Genomic DNA, 8,499 nt, shown 5'->3' with positions numbered 1-8,499 from the left:
GGGCAGCGGCATACAATCCTGATGGTAACAGGCAGCGGCATACAATCCTGATGGTAACAGGAGCGGCAGCATACAATCCTGATGGTAACAGGAGCAGCATACAATCCTGATGGTAACAGGAGCGGCATACAATCCTGATGGTAACAGGAGCGGCATACAATCCTGATGGTAACAGGAGCGGCATACAATCCTGATGGTAACAGGGCAGCATACAATCCTGATGGTAACAGTACAATCCTGATGGTAACAGCAGGCATACAATCCTGATGGTAACAGGGCAGCATACAATCCTGATGGTAACAGGAGCGGCATACAATCCTGATGGTAACAGGAGCAGCATACAATCCTGATGGTAACAGGAGCAGCAGCATACAATCCTGATAGTAACAGGAGCAGCAGCATACAATCCTGATAGTAACAGGAGCAGCAGCATACAATCCTGATAGTAACAGGAGCAGCAGCATACAATCCTGATAGTAACAGGAGCAGCATACAAATCCTGATAGTAACAGGAGCAGCATACAATCCTGATAGTAACAGGAGCAGCAGCATACAATCCTGATAGTAACAGGAGCAGCATACAATCCTGATAGTAACAGGAGCAGCATACAATCCTGATAGTAACAGGAGCAGCAGCATACAATCCTGATAGTAACAGGAGCAGCATACAATCCTGATAGTAACAGGAGCAGCAGCATACAATCCTGATAGTAACAGGAGCAGCAGCATACAATCCTGATAGTAACAGGAGCAGCATACAATCCTGATAGTAACAGGAGCAGCATACAATCCTGATAGTAACAGGAGCAGCATACAATCCTGATAGTAACAGGAGCAGCATACAATCCTGATAGTAACAGGGCAGCAGCATACAATCCTGATAGTAACAGGCAGCAGCATACAATCCTGATAGTAACAGGAGCAGCATACAATCCTGATAGTAACAGGAGCAGCATACAATCCTGATAGTAACAGGAGCAGCATACAATCCTGATAGTAACAGGAGCAGCATACAATCCTGATAGTAACAGGAGCAGCATACAATCCTGATAGTAACAGGAGCAGCATACAATCCTGATAGTAACAGGAGCAGCATACAATCCTGATAGTAACAGGAGCAGCATACAATCCTGATAGTAACAGGAGCAGCATACAATCCTGATAGTAACAGGAGCAGCAGCATACAATCCTGATAGTAACAGGAGCAGCATACAATCCTGATAGTAACAGGAGCAGCATACAATCCTGATAGTAACAGGAGCAGCATACAATCCTGATAGTAACAGGAGCAGCAGCATACAATCCTGATAGTAACAGGAGCAGCATACAATCCTGATAGTAACAGGAGCAGCATACAATCCTGATAGTAACAGGAGCAGCATACAATCCTGATAGTAACAGGAGCAGCATACAATCCTGATAGTAACAGGAGCAGCAGCATACAATCCTGATAGTAACAGGAGCAGCAGCATACAATCCTGATAGTAACAGGAGCAGCATACAATCCTGATAGTAACAGGAGCAGCATACAATCCTGATAGTAACAGGAGCAGCATACAATCCTGATAGTAACAGGAGCAGCATACAATCCTGATAGTAACAGGAGCAGCATACAATCCTGATAGTAACAGGAGCAGCATACAATCCTGATAGTAACAGGAGCAGCATACAATCCTGATAGTAACAGGGCAGCAGCATACAATCCTGATAGTAACAGGCAGCATACAATCCTGATAGTAACAGGAGCAGCATACAATCCTGATAGTAACAGGAGCAGCATACAATCCTGATAGTAACAGGAGCAGCAGCATACAATCCTGATAGTAACAGGAGCAGCAGCATACAATCCTGATAGTAACAGGAGCAGCAGCATACAATCCTGATAGTAACAGGAGCAGCATACAATCCTGATAGTAACAGGAGCAGCATACAATCCTGATAGTAACAGGAGCAGCAGCATACAATCCTGATAGTAACAGGAGCAGCAGCATACAATCATGATAGTAACAGGAGCAGCATACAACCATGATAGTAACAGGAGCAGCATACAATCCTGATAGTAACAGGAGCAGCATACAATCCTGATAGTAACAGGAGCAGCAGCATACAATCCTGATAGTAACAGGAGCAGCAGCATACAATCCTGATAGTAACAGGAGCAGCAGCATACAATCCTGATAGTAACAGGAGCAGCAGCATACAATCCTGATAGTAACAGGAGCAGGATACAATCCTGATAGTAACAGGAGCAGCATACAATCCTGATAGTAACAGTAGCAGCGGTCAGTGCAAGTTCACAATACGAAGTCCAAAATATTGGTGTTCCCAAACACATTCTTGGTTGCAGGAATCGATTTCTGTGTCCTGTGTCTGTGTTGGGTGAAAAATACGATGACTTAAAATGAAGGTTGGAAGTACCATGCAAAAAAACTCGAGGTTAGTCAAAACAGCAATCACATTCTTGGGGCATTCTTTGAAATATTTAGGCTCTACTTATCCCAAGCATACAAAACTATCAACGCCTCTTTTTGCCAAGGCCTTCGACTACACAGGGATGCACATACATAATCATTGGTAGGTATATTTCGGAAATAAGCTATACTGCCAGACTGTCAACTCGAGGACGTTGTAGAGGAACCACCAAACAACGTAAATACATTTCAACGTGACCTGCTGAAGTATTTCCAGGGCAGTCGAGTAAATAAAGGAGTTTGTGCTGTGTGTTGACGGTATTAATGTTTATGTTTAAGGTAAGTACTGAGCACACGAGGGGCTGGAAACAGACTGTAGTTCCGCAGCGAGCTATGCGTCTGACAAAATAAGTCACTGCGCATCCCTCCAGCTATTTGCAGCTACGGTCTCGTTATAAAACGTCCACAGCAGGTACTCGGGGCTATTCTTAGATTCTTTTATTACAAGAAAAAGTGTTACGAAAAATGCAAGAATGTGAGGGATATATGAACTATATCAAGCTTGGTATGAAAATTCGATGCTGGCATATATATTTAATCGCAGTTTATTGTCTATTACATAACGGATGCCTTCAAAACGAAATTATCATTTATAAATGGTCTAGATTTTATTGTTAAATTATATTGGACATTTCTTTTAACTTCATTACATTTTTCTGGCAGTCAGTACAAAGAGGTTATTGTCAGTCCAGGACGTAAAAACTATTTAAACATGGCAGAAATTGTTGTCATTACAATGTAACTACGACGCAGATTGCGGGTTGGTTATATGCCAGCACTACTTGTATTTAGGAAACAAGTGCATCCAATTTTGCCAGGTGCATGTTTATGTCGTAATCTACGTGCATCACTCAGAGCATATAAATATTTTGATACTTCGACAAACACATCTATTCCTTTAGGAACACATTGTCGTGTTCAAGACAAGTTCTCACACGTATATATAATAACAAACGAATATTCCCACACATGCACATGAATGGTTAGCCACTAGACCATGCAGCTATTAGAATATCTGTATACCTGCGTGACTTCCATAGGTGGACCACCTCAATCTCCAACAAGAAAACAGTAAGCTCATTTGAAAAAAATAATTCAATATGGAATCAGTAATATAATACCAAGGCGTGTATAATTAAACATGCATACTTTCTATTGTTGAAGCTATTCTTATGTGAAAGTATATACATGTGACCATTCATTCAGCCTTGTGCCACTGCTACTTAGTATAATAGCCTCTAAGACACACAATGCCCACATTCGGCAACGCCTTTCAAGGAAAACTGCTTATTCTTACTGTCCCTATGGCACTGCGTAAACGCTTACATTAATTGTCGAGTATATTCTGGACAACAGTGTCGATAATAGCCAAGCACGCGGTGGTATGTTTCCCCAGCGCTAGCAGACTAGGACACGAAGGTTTTCCTTTGCATGCAGGTCCCGACAGGGTATTTCGGCTCAGGTCCAACGTTAATTAAGCAGTATCCGTTTGTCCGACTTCGCGATTGACGTCCGTCTTGTGCAGTACTTAACGTATAGCCTGTCAGTCACTGGGACGAACAGTCCCAGTCAAAGAATGTGTGGCTACTGACCGGCAGACTACTCAGGTTAAAATAATGACGTTATTGATGACTATGACATTTCGATCAGGTGCTATGGAATTGGACATGAATGTTCATAAATAATGAATTCAACGATTCTAAATTACTCAGACAGGCTACAGGAAAGCTATGAGAACAAGCTATGGATATTCTTATAAAATTTAAATTATTTCAATATTTTAAAGAAGTCTGTGAAACATTTTGGCACGGCTATAATTTACTCACAAAGAATTGAAAACAAATAGGAAATATTGACATAAAATATCTTGTAATGACCATGCAGAAGTTTATGTGAATAAACCTAGTAAAACTATAGAGTGAGAGAGAGTTATTATTCAGTAAAGGGGCCACAGGCCCATTATACATCAGGTGTACAGAATATACAATCATTAGAGCACCGTACAACATCATGAGAGCTGCACAATTATACATTTGTGGGTACGAAGACTGAAAGAAATTTATTTCGTTTTTTCATGGCAACAAATAGATATTTTGCAAGACAATTTATAATATAAGTATTCTTTGACGTAAACAACTGGGATAATTTCACTTCAGATGGATATATGTGATAATATTTAGGGAGGATATCATTTCTTAATTTAAGCAAAAGTATAGAGTTGTTAACTTTGGATCATCCTCGTGACTCCAGTGCATGTCCATGCTGCTTTAATACCCTCAACCCATTCACTACAATACCGTCGTTCCGGGAGTGACGTCAAAGGTAACTTGAATGGGCGGTTATCGTAGGGTCGTGCTTTTCAAATCGGACTCGGAACGATGTAACAGCGAATGGTTCCAGGGTATTTATTATATAGAATGAAACCTAATACCTAGAATAACTTTTGAGACACTTGTGTTCATGTAGAAATCAATGTTTTTACATGACATGTTCTGGACGACTGACAGACTGACTGAGTTTAGTTTTAGCAATATTCCAGCAATATCTCGGCATGTGACACCAGAAATGGGCTTCACACATTGTGCCAGTGTGGGTCATCGACGTGACGAACGAACGCTTTAACCACTAGGCTAAACCACCGCCACTGTTCTAGGCCAAGATCAAATGCTTGCCAGGAAAATGAAATGAGATTCGACACAGAATCCTGAATCCTGCGATGCCGTCTAAGACGAGACAATTGTTCATGAAAAATGAAAGGTGGCGGATAACTTCCAGTAGGGTACGGAGTGCTTACCATTTTCGCGAATACCTGGCGTCACTGATCCATGCATTATTTTGCCTTTTAAGCTCAGTTGAAAGTTACCGCAGACAATATTTACTGATTATTCACTGTTACATCGATATCGAAAAGAAATCTGTTCCAGTTCAGATATAGCTTTAAAATTTACAAATGTCCCATCTTGGCCCTATTTCCAACGTAAAATTCCATTCCAAGAGAAAATCATTAATACTTGAACACCCGTAAAGATCTGAGTTAGAAATGATCTTCAGCAACCCATGCTTGTAATGCTGAATGCATGCGCCGTTAAACAATTCATACTCGTGTGCATGTAAATAAAATTCACGTTCAAACATGACATTTTTGCATACTGCCTATATAATTGTCGATAATATGCATCCTGTATCAAAAAGGTAGAAATGCATCTCACTGCACCGATGTACAGTGAAATGTTTATAGGTATTGCGTTACATCCGGTTAATCCAATGCGATAGAGCCAGATAGTTTTTGTATCTGCCCATCGTCATCTAAACTTTGTGGTAAGGATGGGTTCGCGTAAAGTACAGCATTAATCATGAACGGAACCAGTAGTGAGATCTCGTAGGTTTCTCGACTTTGCACATGAAATCAACCGTACTTAACGTATCTAATTGTCGCTTAAATGCAGGCAGAGGGGAACCTATTAATGCTTAGTTAATCATGGATCCGGAGAAGGAGTTACGCAAAGTTTCTTTCGCAACATACCATTTATACATGCAGATGTATCCGGGGTAAGTGCAGACGTACTTTAACATAATTCATTTGATTATGGACTTTTTGACAACATTACACAACTGTCAAACAAGAATTGCTTAAAGGAATTTGCACACCTTTTCAATAAGCTTGTGTCTATGCTGCACGGTCTCCCAGATTATTATTTCGTATAATATGAACCAAACTCAAGTCTAGAATGTTTAGGTTAATCTATGTTGCTCTGAATTTAAGCACTGTTCTGAGCTCTTTTCATCTGATTTCATATTTTCTACATATACTCATGGAAACAAGTAAGGGAACACCTGAAAGTGTTCCTTTATTATTTTCCAGAATTTCACCCACAGTGCAATACAAAGCATGTGAAGACACCTGGAACAGAATAAATAACACTTGTACTTTCATGCGTTCCCTTATTCGTTTCCATGAGTATATATATTCTTAGGAGAGGTGAGGTGAAATTGGGTTTTAGGTCGTGCTTGAGAATATTTTGCTCATATGACGACGTGCATGCGTGTGTATGTGTATGTGCGGCTGCTTGTACTAGCCCAGACTTAAGCTGGTTTTATAGTGCTAGCCCACTGAGATACCATGCCGCAGTGAAGCATGAATACCCCAATCAGACACATTATACTGACTCCGAGCCGACCAGTCCTTGTTGTAGCCATTAATGCCGAGCGCCAGGCAGTGACCAACAAGTACCATATTTTAACGTCTTTTGGTATGACGCGGTCGGGGATCGAACCCGCGACCTTCCGCTCTCCGGGCGGACGCTCTAACCACTACACCACGGAGGCGGTTATATATATTCTCAACTGAGATGTCTTTACTATGGGACTAAACTTTGCGTATGGTCGTATACTGTCTAGACAATACCAGTCGGACAGCCAGTCCAAACATGACGATATAACACTATGTTACCTCAATTATTCATTGATGCAAGTTGTAAAATAAATACAGGACCATTCAAGAGACCTGGTAGCATAGGGTACAGTCAACAGGTAGGATTCCGCCTTCGTCTCTCGGTATTAAGGAAGTGTAACTTTCATTATTATAGGTCCGGTTGTATTAAATTATGTCTTATCTGTTTATAGTTGTATGGTTTTGATACAGAAATTTCAGTTATGTTGGAATTGTTGAATGTAATCGTTTATCTTCCCAACGTGTGAACGTGATATATATTCATCTTATCTTTCCGGTAGCCTATTAATTCAACATCCTCGTCTGATCCATTGTACGACCTGTACATTGTAACAGGTGGGATTTTAGACCTTTTTTAAGGCCACGACATTCTTTATTAGATTTTCATCCCCCCGTTTCACTTTTAAACGCCTCATATTTTGTCCCGAAGTATCTACAGAGTATGTACATCGCCAGACGTTACACAGTCTTTTTTCCTTCGCGAAATAACCCACGCACAGTCCTACAAAACATTCAGGCTCAATTGAAATCACATCTGCCAACAGATCCCGTGATCAGTTGCTTTTATAGGAACGAAATATGAAACATCCAATTCTTCCCAACAGTTTTGAGGAATTCGGTCATTTGACCTTATTTCCACCGCCTTTTCATACTTTGCACGGCTCTGCATAACACTGCGAAATGTTCGGAGAGATTTACGCCAGTCTGGAAATCAACCAGATCTTCCTACACAGCATGTAGCCATGGGAAACTGAAGTCTCTACAGAACTCGAATTAAACTGGGCCCCGTTTCACAAAGCTATCGTAGCGCTGGGACTGTCGTAAGTCTATGTTACAGTATAGGAAGTACGACAGTCGTAGCGCAGCGATAGCTTTGTGGAACGGGGGGAAAGATTTCCGCCCGTAACCCCCGAATTTTTTTCTAATCATTATATGCCTGAGAATATCCGCCTATGTTTTTTATAAACAGCCTATACCTAACCTTAAACCCTAACCCTAACCCTAACCCTAAACCTAACCCCAAACCTTACCCTAAACCCTCGAAATAATCCTAATAAATAGAATACATTTCAGGGGGGTTACGGGCGGAACTCTTACCATTTGACAATCCTATAATATCTAAAGTATGCAGAATTAACAACACGTGAGTTTTCATGCACATGTTGTAATGTTGTAAACAATACTAGACTTGCCTGCGTTATCGACCACCATGACTTCTACCCACTTCATTTCTTCCACAATGGAACGACTTTTCTTGTGGAACACAGCAAACTGTTTGTCTCCTGTTTTGATTGATGGCGGCGATACCCCGAAAAGCACCATGCTGAATTGACGAATCTGCATGAACCAATGACAAACGTGACGCTCCTGAAAAACGTGTCGCACGTGCACTGTCAATTACACGACTTACGCAAAGTCATTGCTCTTTAATACTTTATGACGTCACTCATATTAAAGAGAAATATTACGTGTCTAAAGTTATATTCAGAAACTGGCTGTTGTAATTGTGTTAACATTAATATGATATGGATTATATATTCCATGCAGAATACAAATTTGTAATCTATTAACTGATAT

The sequence above is a fragment of the Haliotis rubra genome, unplaced genomic scaffold (genome assembly GCF_003918875.1).
Source record: "Haliotis rubra isolate DU_JTF1 unplaced genomic scaffold, ASM391887v1 Scf40, whole genome shotgun sequence".
Classification (NCBI taxonomy): Eukaryota; Metazoa; Mollusca; class Gastropoda; order Lepetellida; family Haliotidae; genus Haliotis; species Haliotis rubra.
This window is presented reverse-complemented; position numbering follows the sequence as displayed.